The sequence below is a fragment of the Sciurus vulgaris genome, assembly GCF_902686455.1.
Source record: "Sciurus vulgaris genome assembly, chromosome: 3".
Classification (NCBI taxonomy): domain Eukaryota; kingdom Metazoa; phylum Chordata; class Mammalia; order Rodentia; family Sciuridae; genus Sciurus; species Sciurus vulgaris.
In genome coordinates, this window is record NC_136463.1 from 4,003,692 (window position 1) to 4,028,174 (window position 24,483).

The window sequence follows — 24,483 nt, forward strand, 5'->3', positions numbered from 1 at the left end:
GGAGTAAGAAACATTTTCACATTAAAGTTTTTCATGTATTTCAATAACTTTATACAAACCTTTGTTGTTGTTGTACTTGTGGTGGAACCTGGGTCTTCCACATGCTAGGCAAGCACACTACCATTGAGCTACATTGCAAGCCCTTTTGTTAACTTAATTTTGAGACAGGGTCTCACTAAATTGTCCAGGCCGGTCTAGAACTTGTGATCTTCCTGCTCTAAATTTCTGAGCAGCTGAGATTACAGATGTGTGCTGTCACACCAACTGTACAAACCATCTTAAGGGCAGGTGTGTTGTTTTGCTGAATGAATTTACCATCCTTAATGGAACAAAGTTCTTTCTAGATGTGAGACCCAGGATGGGAACTCCACGTCCCCTTCTCTGACAGGACCTCTTGAGAGGACCGATGCCAGGCAATGGTGCGGGTGACCAGGGAAGGAACATTTTGGAGTGTCAGCACCGTCACACCACAAATATGTTCAGAAAAAAAAATCTCTCCTTGCTTGCTCCCCACCACTTAATAACTGAAATGTACCCCTGAGGAGTAGGTTTCCCTTCTTTTTAAAAAAAATATTTTGATTAGTGTTGATGAACCTTTATCATATATTTATCCGTATGCGGTGCTGAGAATCAAACCCAGTGCCTCACACCTTCAAGGTAAGCGCTCCACCACCAAGTCACAATCCCAGCTCCAGGCTTTCCTTCTTAATGATGATTCCATTTATTTGGGAAAAATCTTATGACTATTAGTCATATATGTGTGTGTGTGTGTGTGTGTGTGTGTATGTGTATATATATATATATATATATTTTTTTTTTTTTTTTTTTTTTTTTTTTTTTGCAGTGCGGGGGATCGAACCCAGGGCCTTGTTCTTGCAAGGCAAGCACTCTACCAACTGAGCTATTTCCCCACCCTAGTCTTATTTTTTAATGCAGGCAGAATGAATGAATCAACTTTCTTGGAAGAAGTCAAAAGAAAGCAGTTCTGCTGTTGCTTTTGGGGGCCTCTGCCAAGGAGCAGAACTTTCTTCTGAGGCTATTGGGGCCCTGAACACATGTCCTTCTGTGGCAGACCTCTGGGCAGCAAGAGAGTCCTGTTGGTCAAAAGCATGAGAAGCTGCTCTTTGGCAGGCTGGTTTCCCTGCCACCCCTTCTAAATCCTGCTTCTTTCTCTGGCTCTGCTGGAGGAGATATCGCAGGACCTCAGGGGCAGCTCACCCCAGGGGAGCGCAGGCCTTGAACACCCATCCTGACAGGGTGGCTGTCAACGAAGCGACACCACCGGAACTGGCATTACGATTGCACTGCCCAGCTATCAGCAGCCTGGAGAGCACGAGGAAAGGGCCTTGCAGAACCTCGCCAGTGGCTGGCCACCGTTCCTGTGTCCTGTGTGGAAAGATCCTACACATTTCCCTGTGCGGTTGGGGCACAACTGGGCCTTTGTGTGTTGGGGTCAAGCATGGTTCCTAATTGGCAGCATGAACAATGGGCCTGTGTTTGTTCCCAGAGGACGGCACAGTCCTGCAGCAATGACACGTGTTTCCAAGTACAAAAAAAAAATGTTGGAGTCTGACATTTCAGCAAAGTTCTCTTTGGAGAATCCGGTACTTATCACTCAAAGACCTTGTTACGTGCATCGTACCAGTGGCAGCGATGACATCCTCCACCCCTGGCAGGCCACGGGCCTTGTCATGTTCCTGTGGGCACTGCAGACCCTGGGTGCACAGTATCTTGCAGGGCAGTAATTAGCAGGTTTTACTGGGCTTGATGTAAGGACCTGATCTGCCACAAAGTACTTGCATCCTGGGATCCAACTCAGACCAGCACAGTAACAACCAGAGAGGACCTGATCAGCTTTCACACCAAAACACCCACAGCAGACTTTGGCAAGGCTCGGTGTATGGGGTTCTTACACAGAAATTCTGGAAAGAGAAGAAAGAGAAGGCACCTGTGTCCGGACTGTTGGCACAGGAAGGCGCAGCTCCCTGTGTTCCGCAGGCTGCCTCCGCCGCATCTTGACCTAGCCATTTTTGGGGAGCAGGGAGGATGGCCCAGCCCTGGCTGCACTTGTCCAGGCTGTATCAGTCACGGGGGAGGTGGGGTATGGGGAAAAAAGAGAACTTAAGGAATTGGCTCACGTGACCCTGGGGCTGGCATGTTTCAGAGCACGCTGGGAGGCTGGAGCCCAGGGAAGAGTTGATGTCTGGCATCTTGAGTCCAAAGACCATCTGGTGGCAGGATTCCTTCTTTCTTGGGGGATCTCTGTCTTTTTTCTTTTGAGGCCTTTGACTCATTGGATGAGTTGAATATGACATGCATAACATTACCTGGAGAGTGATCTCCTTCACTGAAAGTCCACCAATTTAAACATTAATCACATCTTAAAAGGTCTGAAAAGTACCTTACTGCAACACCTCGACTGGTATTACACCAAACAACTATGTACCATACTCTAGCCAAGCCTCGTTCAGAAGCAGAATTAGCCAGCACATAGCCGCCTAGTGGTGTCCACCACCATGCCACCTTCTCGGAAGGCCGAGGCAGGAGGATCTCAAGTTCGAGGCCAGCCTGGGCAACTTAGTGAGACCCTGTCTCAAAACAAAATAAAAAATAAAAAGGACAGGGGATGCAGCTCAGTGGTACAGCTCCCCTGGGTTCAATGCTCAGGACTGCAAAGCAGAACAAACCACCAGCCTGCACAACCTCCTGGAGAGGTGGTGGCACATAGTGGGTCGTCACTTGGCATTCGTAGACTCTGCGCGTGAGTGAGTAGGTGGCTCGCCCTCCTTGTCCTCTCTGACACCTCGCTCTCTGATGTGGGGTATACTTTACTTAGCTCTTGGCTATTATCTAGCCGATTTGGGGCTGGGCAGTCCCCAGGGCCTAGAGGAGAGCCCCACACATAGTATGCGCTCAAGAAATCTTTGTGGAACAAAATTGGAAGGGTAGCAACAGCCACCAGCAGAGCGTCCATCCACTCAGGCGGTCCTTCGGGGTGGCCCCCCTGAAATGGCATAGGTCCCACGCCTGCAGGAGCATGGTCATTGTTGGGCTGTGGACTTTCCTCCCTCACAGCCTGTGAGACCCTGGAGGGGCCTGTCCCGGTTGTCTGGCTTTCCCAGTGTGCGACACAGGCCAACAGACGCAGCGAAATGCCCGAGGATGGACTCGATCAACGACAGCTCAGTTACTAACTGCCCCCGTCCTTTGCCTTCTCAACAGTCTCCACATGACCATTCCAACCTCGGCTCCTTGCCCCGCCCCACGAGGAGTAAATATAATTTGATGACGCTCTGGCCGTTCAGGGGAAGCCAGTGTCCTCTGGTCACTTTGAAGTCATACCTATTTCTGCCGGTTGGCTTCAGCCTCCAGAGCCTGGGGGTGGGCTGGCTTTCATCTGAGTTTCTCTGCACCCCCTTAATCAAGTGGAGGGCACCTCTTGTGATTTAAAGGGATTTGTAGACACCCACCCCTGACTCACGGGATTTTACAGCACGACAGATCCATTACGTGACTATTGCGAGAGAGACTGAAATAAGGAAGGAGAGGAGACAGTGAGGGGCTGTCCAAGTCCATCATTCATAGTCCTGCTAAGTCAGAATCATCGACCCAGCCCATTGAAGGAAGTCCTCGATTAGGCACTGGGCGGGGGCGATGACTCCCCAGAGAGAATGTTCAGAGGGCAGCCATGGCCCTGCCAGGAGCGCGCCCCTGGAGTCCGCTGGGATTCCCTGGGTGAAGCGGGGAGTACTTGGAATGCCAGACCCAATGTGCTCTCCTTCCCCATCTCCCAGGAGAGTCTAGGGACGAGGGACGGAGGAAGTCTTAGGAACTGCAATGGTTCCCTGACGTCAGAGCATCACCCCTTCCTAAAGGATTGCATCTTATTCCTGTTTTGAACTTTTAAAAAATTCTTTGCACTGCATTTTTATGATAGCACATGTTTTAAAGCAGTATTATAAAATTAATAACACTAGTGGATTAATACATACCATTTCAATGTATTATCACTACTATTTTTTAAAGTATTTTTAATTATAGGTGGACACAATGCCTTTACTTTGATTATTTAGTATTATGTGGTGCTGAGAATCGAACCCAGTGCTTCACACATGCTAGGCAAGTGCTCTACCACTGAGCCCCAGCCCCAGCCCTTATCACTACTATTACTGGTACTGAGGATTGAACCCAGGGGCGCTTTTCCAATGAGCTACACCCCCCAGCCTTTTCATTTTGAGACAGGTTCTCCCTGAATTGCTGAGGTTGGCCTCAAACTGGCAATCCTCTTTCCTCAGCCTCCTGAGATGCTGGCATTACAGGCATGTGCCACCGTACCTGGATATTTTTTTTATAATGTCTTCTACTCTCAAAATCAATAGATCTGATATGCTGTATCCTGGATTTCATTTAATGAAGTGTGAACTTTAAGATTGAATAACTGTTGCTCGTAAAATCCTGGTAGACTTGAAGGAGCTATGCCTGGGGACTGGGGTGGGGACTGGCTGCTCCTCCTCGGTTCTTGTTTCCTCTTCAGTGGCATATACCCTGACTGCTGGGGACCTGGGGGCTTCTGGGAAGCCATTTACTTGATGTGGTCACGAGAGGATGAGTCTTCTGAGGTTATGAGCAGCTCAGAAGTTCCCAGTGGGTGTCGTGGCTCCTGGGAACCTGCCTCTGGCAGCCTTGCCAGTTTCCCTCATCTCCTTTGAACAGGTGTGTGCCGGTGCTGAAGCAGACCTGGGGGGAAGCACAGGCCTGCGGGGGGCAGGCGGGTGAGACTCTGTGGCTCAGCCAGTTTTGGCTTAAAGACCCACCTCCTACTTCCAGACAACCAGCAATGAGACATGGTTGATGTTTTCTTTATGTGGTTCCAGCAAACTTCTTGTTTCCGGCCACACATCTCACCCTCCCAGAATCAAGGACTGGATTTGGGGCAGGTATCTGATCTAAGTCAAGTCAGTCTAGCCCAACAAGACTCTTGTGTTGTTCCTACTTGAACTCCTGGCAGACTAGACCTCTTCCCTGAGAGCACGGGAGGGAGAGGCCATCTGGGAAGGAAGACTGGGGAGCTCCGCCAGGGGCGGGACAGCAGCCAGTCCCGTGATGTTGTTGGCGCTCCAGCATCGCATCGAGTCCCTCCAAAGGCGGTTCTACCTTCAGCTTTCGTAGCCAGGGCATTTTTCTTGAGCTGAATCCTGCTGGGTTGGTTTTCCGTCCTGGAGGGAAGGTGCTCTTCCCTGTGTGCCACGTTTGAGGAGGCTTCTGTCTCGTCAGGGCTTAGGAAGACAACTTCGGATGATCGTGGGGGGCAGCCAGGAGCTGAGCCTGGGCTCTTGGAGGTTTCCTGGAGAGACAGACGCCTGAGCTAAGTTTGCACAAGGGGAGAGTCCAAGGCAGAAGGCGGTGGGTGCCTCAGCTGCCAGGAGTGGGTGATATTGTCAGCCAGAGAGGAGCAGGAATCAAGAAGGGGGAGACGGGGTGGCAGTAAAAGGGCCCCTGACCACCAGTTGCCCGAGGACTCAATGCACATTATGAGACACCGAAAGGACATAAATGTCCCCCCGCCTTGTGTGGTGAGGCTATGGAAAAAAACCAGTTTAGGAAGGTAGGCAGCCCAGTCAGCGCTATGGAACATACCTTCAGTGTCTCCCACGTTCCAGAAAGAGAGCCAGCACCCTCCTGCAGATTTAGGGGCACACACCCCAGTCCTAAGCTGCTCGAGTGCCAGGTCAGAAAGAGCAAGGTGACCCGAGTCTGAAGGAGCGTGCTCCCTTTTCACACCACACAGGTGTGACTTTCACCAGGCCCTTAGCAACAGCACGAGCTCAGGTCCCAGGAGGTGTGGCTCCCTGCCCCTCCAGGTCTGGCGCACTGCACGCTCCCATCCCCACAAGCCAAACCCGGGCATTTCAGCAACTGCTCTGATAACCATCCCTGCCTTGCCTCTGTTCCTGTGCCGGAGTAATTGCCCTAATCTGAGGCATGGCACCCGAGGACCAGGATCACGCCACAGTTGACTCTCAACCTGCAGTAACAGAATAGAGGCAGCACAGGGCAAGCTGGCGCCCGAGGCAGGGCAGGGTGGGGGTGGTCTGGGTGCCCGAGCAAGCTTCTTGGGAGCCCCCGAAGGGGCTGACGCAGAGCAACTAAGTGCAAACCTGTCACATAAATTCTGAGACCAGTAGGAGGCCAAGGTTCAGGCAGAGAGTGATGGAGGCCTGGATCAGGGTGGAGAGGAAGAAGAAGCTGGAGAGACATCTGGTATGGAAAACCAGCAGGACTTGGAGACAGCATTGCCCTGTGCTTTGGGCTTGGGACCTGTGTGAGCAAGACTGGGGAAGAGGAGGTGGACCGTGTGCGGAAGGCTGAGCTCAGTTTGTGGCGTGCCGCGCAGCCCCCGGGTGTTGCTGGCAGCAGGCTGGACGGCTCTTACCAGAGAACGCACTCACCTGGAGCTTAGGAAGTGATCTGCATGTCACTTTCCTTTCTGCCTGGTTCTGGGGGAAATGTGGAGGAGGTTCCTTTACCAAAGAGGGAAGCAAAGGGCAGGGCCCACCCATACTGGTGCAGGGACAGTGGAACTGTCCCGACAACTTGGAGGCCCCCGGAAGAGAGGCAGGGCTGGCTCAGAACCTTTGCAGGTGCATTCTGAGAAGGCCACTTCATGCTTACGTCCCAACCAGAGCATCACAGCAAAGCGCACACTGCTGGGATACGAGGAACCTGTTTTACACTCGAGGGCCACAGGTTTCCTATCATTTAGGGGATTATCTTGTGATGCAAGAAAAGAATCCCTGACACCAGGGAACCCCAGGTCCCAGGGATGGATTGTGCCTGGGAGCCTGCTAGAGTTTGGATCTGGAATCCCCCCAAAGGCCCAGGTGTTAAAAGTTTGGTTCTCAGTTTAGTGAGGTGAAAGGCGGTGGCAGAACCTTTAGGAGTTGGGGCCTAGTGGGAGATTTTAAGTTGTGGGGGGCCCTCAAAGGGGATTTTGGGGCCCTGGTCTCTTCCCTTCTCTTTTTACTTCCCACTGGTCATGAGGTGAGCAACTTCCTGCACTGCACCCTTGCCTCCAATGATATGCTGCCTTGTCACAGACCAAAAGCAACAGGGACAACCAACTATGAACTGAAACCTTGAAAATTGTGAGCCAAAATGAAACTTTTCTGTTTATAAGCTGGTTTTCTCAGGTTATTTGTGACAGTAATGGAAAGCTGACTAACACAAAATCTGCTAATTAAGATGACCTGAGGCAACTGAGTGTGGGACAGGCCCAAGCAAGGCATGAAAATTTGAGCACTATCCCCACACATGTGCCCGTCTAACCACAGGACTGGAGGGTCATTCAAGGAGAAGTATAGAGCAGTGATGGCCAGGGCCAAGGCTGTGGAACCCTGAAGAACTGTGGTGTTTAAGGAACTGGAAGAGGAGATGACTGCCAAGGGGAAGAGGGATGAGGAGAGCTAGGAAAGGAAAGTGCCTGGGAAGACATGGAGAGAGAGAATTTCCAAGAATGAGTCATCAAAAATGCCAAATGCTCTGTGGTGAGAGGACTGGAATTAGATAGTAGGGAGCCAATGGCCACCACTGCCAGGGCAGTTTCCACGCAGCAGCAGGGAGGGTATCTGAGAGAGAGTAGAGAGTTGGAGAGGTATCAGGCTGTTGGGAGGACCCCGGCACCTCCCCAGGGCCACCCCAGGAAAGGAATACAGAGGGCAGTCGTGGGCCAGTGGCTTAGGCTGGCAGAGCTGGGCTCTGCAGCTTTGGTTTAGAGGGGGCCTGGGTTGCTGTGACAGAGACACTGGTGAGGGAGGGGTTCAGGAGGAGCCCCAGGCTTCAGGGCGAGGGAGAGAGGATGAACCTTCTGACCTCTCCAACCAGCATCCATTGCCAAAAGTTGCAGCCTGGCCTGGGTGGAGGCCTCAGTGATGAGGGGCTACTTCTGTCTCCTCCAGCATCAAATGAAAGTTTGTATCAGATTAGAATTTTCCATCCACGGACTACCAAGATGTTTTTTTAGTCTCCTTAAGATCCCTGGGCCCTGTGTTTGAAAAAAAAAAATTAAATTAATTAATTTATGTGTTTTTTGGGATTGAACCCAGTTCTACCATTGATCCACATCCTCAGCCCTTTTCTCTTTTCTTTTGAAAAAGGGTCTTGCTAAGTTGCTGAAACTTGTCATCCTCCTGCCTCAGTCTGCAGAATCAATGGGATTATAGGCCTTTGGCACCATGCCTGACTTCTTGTTTTTTAAGAGATGGGGTCTTGCTGTGTTACCCAGGTTGGCCTGGACCTCCAGGCCTCAAGATCCTCCTGCTTTAGTCCCTGGGACTTTAGTAGCTGGGACTACAGGTGCCTGCCAATGCACCAGCTAACTCTCCCACCTCTGTACTGCATTTATTAAGAAATAATCCAGCCAGGCACAATGGCATACACCTGTAATCCCAGTGACTCAGAAGGCTTAGACCGGAGGATCACAAATTTAAAGCCAGTCTCAGCAACTTGGTGAGACCCTGTCTCAAAATAAAAATTAGGGGCTGGGGAGGTAGCTCAGTCGGTAGAATGCTTGCCTTGTAAGCACAAGGCCCTGGGTTTGATCCCCAGCACCCAAAAAAATAAATAAAATAAATAAATAAATAAAAATTAAAAAGGACCGGGTATGTGGGCCAGTGGTAAAGCATCCTTGGGTTCGATGCCCAGTGCCACAAAATAATTTTAATAATAATGATTTCATTTTATTAATAAATAACTTGTTGAATAACAGCAGCCTGGTAAATATGAGATAAGCCATATCAGCACACTGGGTTATCTGTTTTGCGCAAAAGCCCGGGAGGAGATATTTTGGTTGCTTTGGGCAACCTTATTTCCTGTTTCTAACTCTGTAAGGTTCACCTGCGTGTCTTTCAAGAACATAGTGGTAAGGCACAGATGTCACTGCAAATGTATTCGGCCTTCCCTGGTCCTGAGTGGGCTCAAACAGCTGATGCTGGGACAGATCCGGGGAGGACAGGATATAGTCATGTTCCTCTGCGCCCAAGACTCTACCTGCCTGCTCACCTGGGCAGCATGACGGACCTGCCAACAGGCAGCCCTGGATCTTTGCGTGTTCCTTGGTACCAAGACCCAGGGACTCCAGAGGTCTGTGTAAAACGCTGGCACTTAACAGCAAGCCCTGATAAGGGACAAACGGTTACCCAGAAAGACCTGCACCTCCTGGGTGCAAGAATGGAAGGCTTCATGGTTCTCGGGCAGAGAATTGTGCCTGAAAGAGGACTAGTGACTGTCATGTCTGTCACAGTCCTGAGCTGCCAGGATATCACACATGGAGCTGAGACATCTGGGGACAAAGAGCAAACCTAGAACCTGAGGTGCCTAGGGGAAAATATTATGGTGTGTTTGGACTGTTTGCAATTCACAGGCAAAGAAGTGCAGGGGAGGGACTCTTGGGGGTGAGGAGCTAGTCTGCATTTTCTTTCTACTTCCGGTAAAACTATATTTGCAATAGAAGCACTATTCAATAAATAAATAAGTAAATAATGAATAAACCATCGCATACTGCTTTGGGCTTCCACTGAGAGTAAGAAAGAGAAACAGGTTCACGCAGATCATCAAAAATAATAAGGGTGGTCCCAACCAGAGAATGAAGACAACCCTGCCCTTGACTGATGTTGCCAAGGGGCATGGAGGCAGGGGTCACAGACTGTCCCTGGGTAAATGCCAGGCGGGGACGGGGGCTGCTGGCTGGATGCAGAGATCAGAAGGGAGGCTCTCCACTGAATGAGCCCCAGGAAGATGTAGGCATTAGGACTCCCAGGCGATCTCCTAAGGGACAGTGCTGAAGGGTCTCATTTTATTGAAAATTGGACCGTGTGAAACAGGGTCAAATTAGGGGACCTTCTCAGCAGTTACCTGAGGGGCCTCTTCTCGCTAATTACTAGGATTCTGCAGTTAAAACAACCCCCATTGTTCTGCCTGGCGGAAAAAGCAGCCTTCTCCCAGAAGGGGCAGGGATGCACAGTACCATGCTTATCTGGGGTTGTCTGAAGTGGTTAATCTGCATGCAGAACACTGACGAGGTGGTTTATTAAGTTAATTGCGACTGCAAAGAAAAAAAAAAAAAAAACACACTGGGGAGATACACTGGGAAACATATATAAGACTGCAAATAAAAGTGAAATAATTGTGACCACAAAGTTTCCTTTCCTCATAAACCTGTGTAGTTAAAAGTATGATAACCAGACTATGCTAAGCCCTTGAACAATACTGAAAAGTCCCCACGTTCCTACAACCCACACTAGGCAGTTCCAGCTATCCCCGGGGGAGGTCTACTTTGCAGGTCAGGGATCACCCTAACCTGCATGTTCCCCCTGCCTGTTCCAATTCTGTTTTTTTAAGATGTTGATGGACCTTTATTTTATTCTTTTATTTCCCTGTGGTGCTGAGAATCGAACCCAGTGCCTCACACGTGCCAGGCAAGCGCTCCACCCCTGAGCCACAGCCCCAGCCCCCCACTTCCTTTTGACTCTAAGATGTGCCATTCACCAACAAGCTTCTTTTGACATCAGTGATAAGATGCTCCTAATTTCAAGAACCTTAGAGGGTGAAAACCATGTTTATTTTCAAACAGAAAAAAAATATATGAAGAAGCATGATTACTGTCTCCTTGTTTCTGTGGGTTTGGTGCTGGGGATTGAACCCGGGCTTCGCCCATGCTCAAGGCACCTCTGATTTTGTGTCTGCTTCTATTTCACTCTTCTCCTGCTCACTCACTCTTCCCTTTCTTCCCTCTCTGGCCTCCCACTTTTGGTTCTGTAACACACTGGGAATGTTTGGCTTAAGCTTGGAAATTTACAGCTGGGAGCCAGAAAGAAAGACTGGTTCGCATTCATTTAGCAAAACAATCCCCTTTTGCCCGGAGACTTGCTCCGCCATCTGAGCACCAAGCCCCAGGGAGGCCATCTCCCCAGCAGCGCGAGCTTGACTTTGCTATATCCGCAGGCCTAGGTGTGACTCCTCCCTCCTCACCCTCCCCACCCCACCAGCGTTCCCACAGCCTTGGATAACGGACTTTCCTTCCGTGAGTCTCCCTGCAGAACGGTGGTAATAAAACCCTGTTTCCTCAGGCTCCTGGGAGCAGAGCAGGAGATAGCACAAATTAGAACTCCAAGGAGAGCCCTGGACAGACGGTAGCTGCTCAAAAGGCATTCGGCTCCTCTCCTGCCTGCAAAACCCTTGCCGTAAATTGAGGGTACGTCCTTGCTGGCAGGACTAGAAAAGTTCGATGCCAGGGCTTCAGGTGGATTCTTTACATGGAGAGAAGCTAGGTGTCTCTTCCACCATGCCCAAGGCAGAGGAAACCCCAGTCTTCTTCTCTGTCCAACAAAGAACCTTTTCAGAGTTCAGAAAACTGGGAGGAACTCAGGAGGACAGAGGCTTCATGGAACCAGGGAAGAGGCCGGGCAGGAGCAGCACCTCAGAGCCCATGTAGGAACGTTCTCCTGGAAGGTCCGGGTTGTGAATACTGCCAGCAGCCACGTGAGCCTGAAGGAGAGCCTGAGGCCCAGAGGTGACTCGACACCTTGGCTATAGCCTGTGAGGCAAAGGGCCTGGTTAAGCAGTGCGGGGACTCTGGCCATGGGGCAGTAAGGCAGGAGCGGGAGGCTGCTGGGAGCACTGCTATAGCTGGCGAGGGGACTGCTTTTAGAGTGCAGGAGGACACCCACTAGGGGTGAGACCAGGTTGTGGGGAAGTTGGTTAGAGAATGGAGACAGTAATGTTAAAGAACCAGGAGAATATAATGAAATAGAATACGGATTTGCAGGACCAGAGTGAGTTCCTCTGTGACACGTTTGCCTCGGTGGCTTATATACAAGCTGGTATGTGTGTTATCGGCTGAGACTCTCCTCTCTCTCTCTGTCTCTGTCTCTCTCTCTGTCTCTCTCTCTCTCTCTCTCTTTCAACCAGGGATTAAACCCAGGGGCGCTTAACCACTGAGCCACATCCCCAGCCCTTTTTATTTTTCATTTTGAGACAGGGTCTTGCTAAATTGCTTACTTAGGGCCTCGCTGTTGCTGAGGCTGGCCTTGAACACATATGTGATCACCCTGCCTCAGCCTCCTGAGCCACCGGGATTACAGGCCTGTGCCACCATGCCTGTCCGGTCCTGTGTCTCTTACTGTGGGTCTTGGCCCTGAGAGCCCAGAAGTAAAGGTGTGCTCCAAGAGGCGCCCTTGAAGAGTGGAGTCGGGAGGAGGGGAGCTAGGTGTTGACCTGGGTACTGGGAACCCAGGTTCTCCCTGACCACACTAAAAGGAAAGGCCAGGCCCTGAAGGATGAAAGTCCCTGGCTGGAAGGCCAGTCCAGGGTAGCCATGTGGAGGACCCATTTCTTGTGGAGGTCTTGTTCTCAGGGTGGCTGGGGTCCTAGCTTGGTTCAGGAGTAGCTAAATCACAGCCTTAGGTGGGATACTAGAGAACCCAGTGTGCTGACCAGGTTCTGTGGAAAGTGAAGGAGGCGGTTTCAGCTGCAGCAGGACCTCCCAGGGACACCTCAGTCACCAGCCTGCTCCAATCCGTTTTCCTCTCTGCCCCGCTTTTGCTCTCCAAGGCTCAGCTCCAGCAAGAGGGTGAGAGAAGAAAAGGGGCAGAGAGGAACTCTTGTGTACGGGGTGGGCAGCTGGTGGTCAGGCCCCAGAGCCCTGGTGTCACCCAGCAGCAGAACCACTGGCTCCAGGACACAATGGGGCAGGTTTCCCCGAAAGGCTGAGGGGCGGGTGGGAGCGGTGGCCCAAGGCACTCCAGACAAGCCCTCACCTTGCTGCCTCGCCCACCTGCCCTCGTGTCTCTCAGTCACACACACTGTGCAGCTTCAAGTCCGGCCTCTGCTTCACATCCGGGCCCAGAGGAGGTGTGTGGCCAGAGAGGCCTTTCGAGGCCTCTCAAAGACCTCGACCCACACGGACACAGCTGTACCCTGCCTCCTGACCACTGCCCTAACCCTGGGAAGAAAGGCGTCCGAGCAGAAGTTTCCACCTCCTGGGGAGGAAGGGAGAGGAGGCTGACCCCACGCGGGGTGCATCTGTCCCATGACTTTTTAAATGAGACCAGGAAGGAGTTGAGGCAACAGGTCTCCAGGGATATGCCCCCTAGGCTAGGGGTGGTCAGCGGCAGACAGCTGAGCCTGGGCCTCTGCACTTGCCCACGGAGAAGCCACAGGGGCCTCACAAGCTCTGGGGCAGGCAGGCCACCTCTGCCGCGCTGTCTGGGAACTAACGCCACTGCTCCTTCCACTCCCACGCCTGGGACAGCCCCACTGAGTGTGTGCATTAGAGTGACAGAGACAGGGAGGCGAAGACAGAGGACCCCGCCTGTGTGTGCAGGGCGTGCACGTGAATCTGAGAGGGGCAGGGGGAGGGGGGAGGGGTGTGTGTGTGAGTGTGAGTGTGTTCATTTGCACATGTGCATGCTCAACAAAAGCGCTTGCCAGGCCAAAGCAAACCGGATGAGAGCAAGAACCTCTCTCTGTGCCGTATTCTCCAACGACCCCTTTAAATATATGACAAACAGCTAAAACAAAAGCCCATTTAGCTTTTATGCCTCCAATGCCCAGTATCCATTCCAGTTAATTACAGTGATTTAACAACATCTGCATTTAATAAAGAACCTTCCTCTCCCCTGTTTTCAGTCCACCCCCACCCTGATTTTTCTTCAGGCCACTGGGCTAACGCAGTAATTATAATCTCCACCGAGCCAGCCATAGCCATGGCCACGGGATGTGCTGCAAGGTGAGACTTATCAGGCGGAGAGGGACAGGCCACAGAGGGAGCTGGGGCGGATGGAGCCTGGCAGGTGGGAACTGGGGCTGGAGGGAGTGGGGACAAACCGTCCCTCCAGCATAGGAATCCTGTACTCGGAAGGTTCAAAGAGATTTTCAAAGCCCTTCATTCCTTCTGGCCCCTTGGGTTGATCATGTGACAAAAGGGAGGATGAGGACCTTCACCCTTCACCCTGGGCCTCCGCTGCTCCAGGAAGGGTGCAGTGAGAAGGGCAGGAGGCCGAAGAGCGAGGGGGCGGCAGGGCCTCCAACCTGGCCTCCAGTCCTGGGTCTGGAGCCGTCTTTGACAGTGACAGGCTGGACCCTGGCTCCCTGCTGTTGCCCTGTGCTACCCTTGTGGCTCCTGCTTGGGGTCATGCCTGCCGCCCGTCACGCTGATTCCATGGTGACTCTGGGAGGCTCTGCCTTGGGTGGGTTTCCACCTACAGCTCCAGCAGGGCAGGTCTTGCTGGGGTCTTGAGCTCAGAGCCTGCGGGGAGCGTGCCCAGTGGAGGCCGCGGGCCTGGAGGCCTGCCTAGGACCCAAGGCGCCTGGCCCTGTGCCCAGGAATCCAGGCTCCCTCAGCTGCCCACCATGGTGCAGGGCACTGCCCCCACCCCAGGCCTCCCACCTTGCCTGAAAGATCACTTACAGCCCAGAGATTGCTGCCGGCTCCCTGCCTTCAGCGGAGATCCTGGAGCCTTGGAGACCCCCAGAGAGGAAGGACATGGCCCCAGCAGGGAAGGGGGAGAAGGCAGCCTCGGGGCCTGCAGAAGAGAGGCGAGTCTGGGTGGCTCTGTGGGGCCTTGCTGAGGACACATCAAGAAATTGGGCTTGGGTTTGGGGAGATAGCTCAGCTGGTAGAGTGCTTGCCTCGCAAGCCCAAGGCCCTGAGTTTGATCCCCAGCACCGCAAAAAAAAAAAAAAAAAAAGAAAGAAACTGGGCTGTCAGGAGGTGGGTGTGGGGCAGCGAGGTGCTGGGCTGTCCCCAGGCCTCTCAGTCTACCCTCCAGTTCTCAAGACCTCCAACCAGGAAGTGACTCCTACCCCAGGTCCCAGCCCACAGCCCCCTTTCCTAAGCCTACTGGCACTGGAAGACAGACCCTCAGCCCCTGCTGCTGCTTCAGGACTCTGTGAGGCCAGGGGCAGAGGCTGGCTGAGTGGGTTCTCGTGCACCAGGGAAAGTCAGCCTCCTGGGGCAGTTAGAAGTAGACTTTCCAAGATCCACAGCCTGCGGAGGATGTTGCCCAAACCCAGCTCAGGGGATGGCAATAGAGGCCCCTATTCTCAGGCTGGGCCTGTCATTTCTGGGGAAAGTTTTGTCAGGAACCTGTGCCTTTCCCTGACTGGGATTGAGAAAGCGTTTGCTTCCTGAGGTTGTTTTTTCCCAAGCCTGAGTCCTGCCTCAACCCCATCACTGGGAGGCAAGATTGGAGGATGCTTTCCCAGTGTTCAGGTCCCCTTGCCTGGCCCCACTGCTACCTGCTGGGATCAGGTTGTTAAGCAAGGGGTCAGATGGCCATTAGAGGGGAAGGGTGAGGAGGCACCCTCAAGCCTTCCGAGAGGTAGCCGGGGCTGAACAGCCTCAGCAAGCAGGAGCATTCCCTGCTACCCCTTCCTGGTGGAGGGATGCCCCTGCCTGTATGTGACCCCAGGAGGGGTGGAAGGAGACTCAGGAAAGCCAGCCCCTCGGGGGTTACTCCCTCTAGGGAGTCCATGGGTCCTTGATTGCAAATTTCTATCCTACCCTCCTGTGGCCACCATGCCCTTCCTTACCCCGGTTGTTACCTCCACCTGTTATCAAACTCAGGTTTTTTGTTTGTCGTTTCTTTCCCCAGGAGGGCAGGGAATGCGTGATGGAGGGGTGTGGGGGAGCACAGAGCAGCAAACCGTGAGCGGGGCTCGCAGGGGTACTGAGGGGGTGCGCAGTGGAGCTGTGGCCAGAGGGCAGGCAGCAAGGGCAGCCGGCGGGCCTGCCCACTCTGGGCAGGCGCAGCTGCATGCGGTGTGATGGTCAGGGAGCTGCCGTGGCTGTCTGGTTCTTATTCTCGGAAGATTCCTTTGCCCCCTTCTCCATCCTCCCCATCTGGGCCTCCTGCCAGCCCCTTCCTCACCCCTGTTCTTCTGAACCCAGGGCCCTGGCCACATCCTTCAGTTTTTCCTGCAAGGTGCCATTGAACTTCTTCCTTGGGTGAACATGTCCTCTGATGGCAATGTCCTTCCAGGGCGGCCTCCAGACCTCACCTGTACCTCTTGTCCTCCATGTCACTTTCCTGCCTCCCCCCAGGTCCCAGGCCCTCTTCCCTGAGGAAGTCTCCAGCGCTCTGCTGCTGTTGTCTACTGGCCCTGCCTCCAGGACTCTGGCACCCTGCTCATCTTCTCTTGCCAAATCTTGATGCTCTGCAGCCTGACCCCCTCGTTTGGCAGTGGTGCTGACCCCTGACCTCCCATGGCTGCCTCCTGTCCTCAGGCCCCCTCCGTTCTCCACTCTGGTCACAGCAGTTCTGACCCTGAGGACTGTACATCTCTCAGACGGAGGACAGACGCAAAGTCCCTCCTTCCTCCTGACCTGTTTCGCCTGTTCCCTGCCCCGCCTGGTTCCAAACTGGGAACAACAGAACTGTCTATGGTTTTATTTACAGGCAGCAAAGTTCAACTGAAGCCAACAGATTCCCTAGCCTATGACATTGAGCAAAGGGCTTGACCCCAGGAGCCTCAATTCCCTCATCTGTACCAGGAGGCAATGGGAGTCCTGCCTTATGGGATTATGGAGCACCCTGGGACCCCATAGTGCAGGGGCCAGCCCCGAAACGCCTGGAGGGAGCCTCAGGTTATGCTTGGCGTGCATGCACACCTTTTGTAGTACCTCTTCACACCTCCTGGATTGCAGACTGAAGGGTTATGGAAAATAATATTCCTACAAAACAGCTCCCCAAGAAAATGGAGGGACAGTGTGGCTCAGGAGGGAGGGAAATTGGCCAAACATTAAACCTCTTCCAGTGCATTCCTGATAACAATGGGCCCTAAAGGAAAGGGGCAGGTATGGAATGCCAGGCCCTAAACCTTGGCCTTCCCCTTGTCAATTTAGTCCTGAATGACAATGGGCAAGATCTGAGTACCATCCCTCTCCCTCGGGGTCTGGTTTTAACCTGTACAACTAGCCCCTGAAGGTCAAAGCTGCAGTGCACGGTTTCCAATGATGACATCATCGTACCCTGTAAAACCAGAATCCCCTCTGTAATTGACGGCCATTTCCCCATCTGGAAAATGGGCCCCCATGGCACCTGAGTCCACGAAGGAGTAAAGGCTTCTCTGACTCCGTGAGGGTCTGCTTGCCATCCCTTTGCACTTACACAGGCCCTTGTGTTTGTGTCCATGCCTGTCTTCTAGATCATTCCCCGAAGAAAGGGGACCGGGTCTTTTACATTCTTGCACCTCTGGTGACTTGGGACATAGGCAGTGACTAGGAATGTGCTGTTGAACTGCATTGACTGGAATCTGCCTTTCTGGAGTTCTTCCAAGCTTTGGTGGTGGGTGCCACAGGTGGGGTTGGTCTCAGTGTTCCCATGGGGCCCTCAAGTGAGATGCAACACCCCTTGCCTCTTCCCATCGGGACAAGGACAGGTCCTGACAAGGAGAGGGTAGCACTGGGTTTTGGCCAGGGCCTGTCATCTTCTGGAAGGGTTATGTGAAACAGCAGGCCACCTTCTGTGGCTTGTGAGCTCCCGGGCTACCTGTCAGATATGGGTCCTGTGCAGAAGCCTAGGATGAAGGTCTTCTATGAGGTCAGCAGAGCCCAGCAACACCTGGGGTTCACCAAGAGCCAGGGGCCTGTGTTTACAAAACTCCTGGCCAATGTCAGTGGAGCCCACTGGACATTGTTCAGGATCCTACTCGTCGGCAACCCAGGAAACCAGTGCACAGTAGTGCTCAATAAACGGCCCTTGTTGAATGGCCCAGATTGATTGAAGAAGTGGACAGAGGCCCAGGAGGGTGTGCTCTTGATGTCAGACTTCAGCCTCTAACTGCCCGGAGCTTTCTCTCCTTCCAGAACTAGTCGGTGCCCTACAGCCCTGGGAGGGGCTTCCTCTGCTGGTTTTGTAATTCATTCAGCAAATACTTGTGGAGTGGGTTCTTAGCTGGGAGGGGGGATGCGCTGCCCAGCCCACCACCACTCTGGAAATCATCTCCGAGCTCTGAAGCTGTGACCCGGCACCCCGCCTGCCCTGGTGGAGGGCAGCGTCTTCTCCCTTTGCAGATCGCGGCTTCCTGGCATCTGCTCCCCCGACACGTGAGTTCCACCCCACAAGCTGTTCTCCGTCCTCTGCTCTTGAGACGGGGGCCCAAGTACGAAAGGGTGGGAGGCTTGGGGATTAGATTTCTGGTGATTTCTGGACTCTCCAGGACTGATCGATCCGCCTGCCTTTCATCAGCTGTTCACGGAAGAGCCGGTGGGGGCCGAGCAGGACGCACATTTCCGCCAGAACATAACCTGGCTGACACTCCCCGCGGTGCCAGGCCTGCTGGCGACTCCCTGACATTGTTGGGCTCTGCTGACATCATGGAAAATCTTAGCTGTGCAGACACAGGACGCGCACTGGTCAGTTAACGGGAGAGCCCGCAGCCGAAAGAGGCTTGCGGTTTCAAATTGTCCTTCCGAGAGACAAAGGACCCCCTGCTGGGCCCATGGACTGCAGGGGTGGGGCTGGGGAGATGCTTCTTTGTCCCAGGCACCTGTGCTGGGGCTGAGCTACCTAGGTGGAGGGAGGGCCCAGGAGGGACGGTGGAAGCTCCGGTGCTCGCTCGTCAGAGTAGAAATGACAAATGGCTCCCGCTGGGAAGCCTGCCTGCCATCCTGCCGGATCATTCATCTCAGCAGTGAGTGATTTGCATACCGACAGGGTGGGAAGTGCTTCCCTGCCCACCCCTCCACTCTACCTCCCGGTTTTCACTCCAGCCCAGCCTAGAAGGGAGCTGTCCGCCCCAGCAGCCCCCGGAGTGTCCCCTAAAGCCCTTGAGTGCCTCCCGCAGGGCTGCTGAAAATGATCATCTCTCCCAAAGGCTCCTGTTAAACGGCCAAAGTTGCCTCTAAAGGGGGCAAGCAAGACCCCTCCTGATTGGGGGGCAAGGACAAGGGGGCCCAGGACAAATGACACTCGCCTTGCCCTTGGGATGTGCCAAGGAGCCTTCAGCCAGGAGAAGGAATGATGGCCTTCGCACGCAGGATGCCCTCCCAGGCCCAGTACAAGCCGCCCTGGCCTGCGGGTGCCTGCCCGCTGCTTCCCGCAAGCTCAGCACTCCAGCCCTGTCTATGGACGGAGCACTGCCCGAGAGCCAGCAGTCTGAGCAGCAGGGTTTGAATCCAGATCCCCGACCCAGCGCCCAATGGTACTTCCTTGTTCTTTTGTCATGAGGAGGCCATCTGCTGCCAGGGGCACCAGGGGAGAAGGTAGTGAACAGTGACCAGGTCACAGGCCTAGAGGGGGTGGCCAGGTGGAGGGTGGCAGGAGAAGGGGGTGGGGTGGCCTGCTTTCTTATTCTTTTATCTTGACTTCTGGTGACTGCAACCCTTCCCTGGCCTCCCACCGGGCACATGCATGGAGACATCTAGGTCCCCAGTTTGTAGGGCTAGTCACTCGGGGTGTCACTTGGCTGTGGAAAGAGTCACTGGCTGATGACCAGCCCAGCAGATGAGGTCCTGGTTGAGGGCTGGTCCCTCAGGGATAAGGCCAGCGTGGGGAGCTCAGAGGACTGGGGAGGGCTGGGTGAGGCTCTCTGGGACAGCAGGCTCTGGGAGGAAGGAGCTGCACAGCGATACCCCAGGGCTATGCTGATCTGCCTAGGTGGGCCCTTCCCACGGGCCTCTTGCAAGCTGTCCTGCCTGGGGACAAAGGGAAGATGCCTTCCACCTTATATATATATTTTGGTGGACTTTGTGAAATCCCTTCCTGCCCCTGGTCCTCTACCTGTAGGCTGCTCAGTGCTGCCCCGGATGTTCCTCTGGGCTGCCTAGCATGGTGGGACCAGAGGAGGGCTTATATTCTGAGCCAAGAGCACAAGCTTCCTTCTTCCTGACCTGAGAGAATCCAGCGTGGTACCCAGGGCTGGCGCTGGGAGCCGTCTGTTCAGCCTGCAGCAATGAGGACACGCAGTCCCCCTCAGAAATTTAAGAACAATAATAAAACTGCCCGAAAGTTGGCCTGTTTTTTATTAACAAGCACCCGCAGTTCTAAACAAAGTCCCTGAAAAAAATTTTTGTTAGTTTACACCCTAAACAACTTCTATCCCTGTGAGTTCTACTCATACGTATGTAAACTTCGAATTAGCACATTTTTATTACTTACTCTTTGATACACATCGCGTTCTTTGTGGAAGTTAATTTGGAAAAGTCCCTGGTGCGCTGTGGCCTCCCAGCTCCACGTGGTGTGGTCGCTGTGATCATTTGCGGGGAGGGGCTTCCTTAGGGCTTGGGGTGTCTGGAGGTGGCCCCCGTGTGGTGTGCTTGCCCTGGCCCCGCGGGACTACACTCTCCTGCGATTAAAAAGTGGACTGGACACCCATGGTGACAGCACACGCTGGCAACCATGAGGAGACCATGCAGTGATGTCACCGGCCGTGCTGCGTGATCACTTGCGGTTCTCATTTGTGTTCAGATTTGAAACCATGAGAGAGTGTGGACGCGACAAGAAGTGTGTATGTTTGGTAAATGCGAATTTTAGTGCATGCGTGAAACAGCATGCACTAGAATGAATGGTTTTTAAATGGACAACTTAATCGATTGCAATTACTGTCACAAGTCAAGAAAAGAATGACGATGACACTTTATGGCTGTATTAGTTTCCTATGGCTGCTGTAACAAATTACCAAAAACTTGGGACTTGAAACAACACTAATTTCTTATGGTCTTATAGTTCTAGAGGCCAGACGTGTGCGTGTGCGTGTAGTGTGCGTGTGTGCACGCGTGTGTGCGCCTGCAGTGCTGGGGTTTGAGCCCACGCTTGTCCATCAAAGTCAATGCTCTACCACTGAGCTACCTCCCAGCCCCTCAGAAGTCTTCAGTGGATTCCAAAATCAAGGTGTTGGCAGCCCTCACTGCACCAGAAGCTCTAGGGAAAAGTTCCTGGCCTTGCTCTCTCCAGCTTGGAGAGGCTGTCCTGTTGGGTGCCCATGTGAGAGATAAGAACTTAAAGTTCTCCAAGTAAAAATGTCCCAATGGTGTTGACGACGATATAGCCCACCTGGTAGGGCGCTTGATTCGCATGCCGAAAGACCAGGGTTTGAATCCCCAGTACCCCAGGATGGGGAAAAAAAAGACAAAAATGTCCCAACAGGTCATCACATAAAAGGATTTTTTTGTTTCCATATTATTTATTGGGGGGGGTGATGCTAACATTTTTCTTTAGAATTTCCTGAAAGACTTAGCATCTAAGTTGAAAATGGATCCAAGTTGAAAATCTTTCTCTTTTGGTCCTGGGGAGTGAACTCAGGGGTGCTCTACCACCGAACTACATTCCGGGTCCTTTTTATTTTTTAGTTGAGACAGAGTCTCCCTAATTTGCTGAGATTGGCCTTGAACTTGCGATCCTCCCTCCTCAGCCTCCTGGGTTGCCGGAATTCTGAATGATTAAATGTGGAAGGTTTAAGGCCAACCCTTGGATGTTTTGCTGAGATACCTGCAAGTATTATGAAATCAAATGGGACTGAAAGTGTGGGCTTGGAAGAAATAAAGTCCCCCAGACCACTGAGCCTGAACGTTTGCCATCTGCACTTCTTCTAACGTCCTCTTTCCCTAAGTGAGATAGGCAGCCCCATACCTTGGGATCTCCCTCTAGCCACGGTCCATAGGAGTGTAGGAGCGAAGGCCCAGGCAGGCTCCCCGCTCGCTCACCTCAGCTGGAGTGACTGCCTCCATTTCCATTGCAAACCCTGGTCTCCAGGCAGATCCGGCCTGAGCTCAGACTTCCTCAGGTGTCTTGCTGATTTCCTGTTGCCCTGCAGAAAGGAATGAATGGGGCCTCGAATCTCACCCCAGCTTTTATGATTCAATTCAAGATCTTTCCAACTCAGAGAGAACAAAACAAAAACAAAATGGGGGCACCTAAGGAACAGAGACCCCAGCAACCCGAAGCCCAGGATTCAGGCTTGGCTCTGAGCACGGCGCCCTCTGCATCCTGGGGTGGAGTGCCGAGGCAGAGTGAGTTACCAAGGACAGACTCGAGACAGCCAGAGACAGATGAAAGGAAAGGAGGCTGAATACCACGCACCCGCTCCCTGGACATAAATCACGGCTGAGATTCACACTGGTTGTTCTGATGACACAGACCAGGAGAGAAAAGCTGCAGGCGATTTTTAAATGTCATCACCAGCTTCTCTGCGGAGTTATAGCTTTGTTACTTATCACGCACCAGCAGGGATATGTAATTCCTGGTGCTTGGCAGAGCTGGCCGACTTTCAGGCTGCTGGCCTGCTGGGCTCCACGTCCATGTGGAAGGTTTATCATGGAGTAGCCAGCAGTGGGAGGACAGTTCTTCCTTCTCCCCCACCCACCACCGCCAGGATCATGACGGACTGGGAAGAAATGCCAAGAAGGCCGAAACGAAGAGCATCCCGAGGGGGCAGCCCAGCCAGCTAAGGATCGTGGTCTGGGGAGCACGGTGGGTCTCCACGTGGCACGCTGTCCAAACCCCCACCGCTCCCTGGGTCTGCATGGGAATCTGCTTTTGTGCCTGTGAGCTGCCAAAGCTCAAGTGTGTGCGGCCAGGAGGCTACAGGGCCTGGTGCGCCGCAGCCTGAGCTTCCAGCTGCTCCTCTGCAGGCCTTGGGGAGAGGCACCCCGGGCGTGGTGGCAAATCTGGATGGCCACAGCCTGGCCAAATTTCATCGTTACACCCACCGAGCTTCCTTCTGCTTTCAGAATGGGGAAACGCAGACATCAATCTGAGCTTTCCAGGAAGTTTCAGTTCCACAGTTTCGAGGTTGAGATGAGGCACGCGCACAGATTTTGCCCACGTGACAACATGCAGGGGTCAGGACTAGGTAACCAGAGCCTCCAGCGAGGCTGCTCTCCCCCACAGCCCTCTCTTCTTCCCCGAACTCCACCCCTCCTGGTCGCAGCTGAGAACTTTTCGAGGAGGCCCCAACCCTCCTTTTTGTGTGGCAGCTCAGGGAGGGAAATGCACACCAGTGACAAGAGGCGAGCAAACTCAATTCTAAAAAAAAAAAAAAAAAAAAAGCTGGCTGATTGATTTTCTTAAAAAATCTATTATGTTTCTGTGAGCCTATTGATCTGCAGCCCCACCGAAGTAATGAAGAAGCTTTGTGATCAATAAGGGCAAAGTGTATCTTACCCCGAATCAGCTTCGCTCCTCTGCCAGGGATCTTACCTGCTGGATTCCCAGACGGCACCGGGAGGGCGAGCAGCCTTCTCCGAGAATGCTGAGATTTCTTTCTATTGGCATAAACATAACGAATGGAACCCTGATGAGTTTTCTTGCTCTGAAAGCCAAGAATATATCACATCAGTCATTGGTGAAGCACACAAAAACACAATTTGCAAAAAGAAAGAAAGAAACCATGCATGCTTAACCTTGGTGTGTAAACTCCGCCCCCAGACTCAATCGGGGTATTTTACTCCTTGGCTCCCGTGTTGGGGGAGGTGGGGGGTTCTTGCCCCCACCCTGCAACTCAGGTTGGTTTCACAAGTCTTAGAAGGTTATTCCACTTGCACAGTGAATACCAAGTACAGGTAGCTACAACTGCAGGCTGATAATTCTGAGTAGAGCTAACACTGCTATCTTATCCTCTGAAAAATAACAATGTCAAAGGAGATAAGGCACCTGCGATAACACACCCACGGCCGGCTGGGAAGTGCGGCGGACTGGCGGACTCCGTCCTGCAGCATCTGCTGTGGAGAGAAGGCGCTCCCTGTGTCTGGGAAGTAATGTTGGTTGCTGTTAATTTCAGAATTTATCATTTGCATTTGGCCCTGAAACCAGAGGATGCCATCTGACACAGATACTGATCATTCGCTGCAAATGCAGACTGCCACGCTGAATGTAGTCAGGAATGCGCTGTCCTCAGGGCCAGCCCTGGGCTGATCCACTGGCCCTCCTCTGTCCCTGTCGCTTGGGGCTGCTGGTTGGGTGGGAGTGTGTGGTGCAGAATGAGGTTGCCAAAGTCAGTAGGACCAGATCTTGAAGGCCTTTGCCCAAGGGCACTGGGGAGCCATGGAGGGATTTTTATGGAAGGAGAGAAGAACACTACTGAGCAATTTGACAACTATCACTGCTACAGTGTGACACGGTGGTTCTCGGCATCCCTTTTTGTGCACACAGGAAAAAAAATATATAATGATGGTGACAATAATGATGGCTAACACAAAGAACGAGGCTCTGCCCTGAGTTGTACATGTAGTAACTCACTTAATCCTCACCCTAAATAGCCCAATCAGGGAGGTATTGATATTGTCCCAGTTTATAGATGAGGAAACAGGTACATAATAAAGAGAGGTTCCCATGGCAGGGGAACAACACTCCCTGGGTCTCTTCCTCCTTCCTCAGCTCCCCAGGAACCTGGAAGCAGATCGCTGGAGAGCAAGCACAGAATGAGGGAAAATAAGGTCCACATTTATGCCCTGACACCGGTCATCTGAAAAAGGGCAATTGCTAGTAA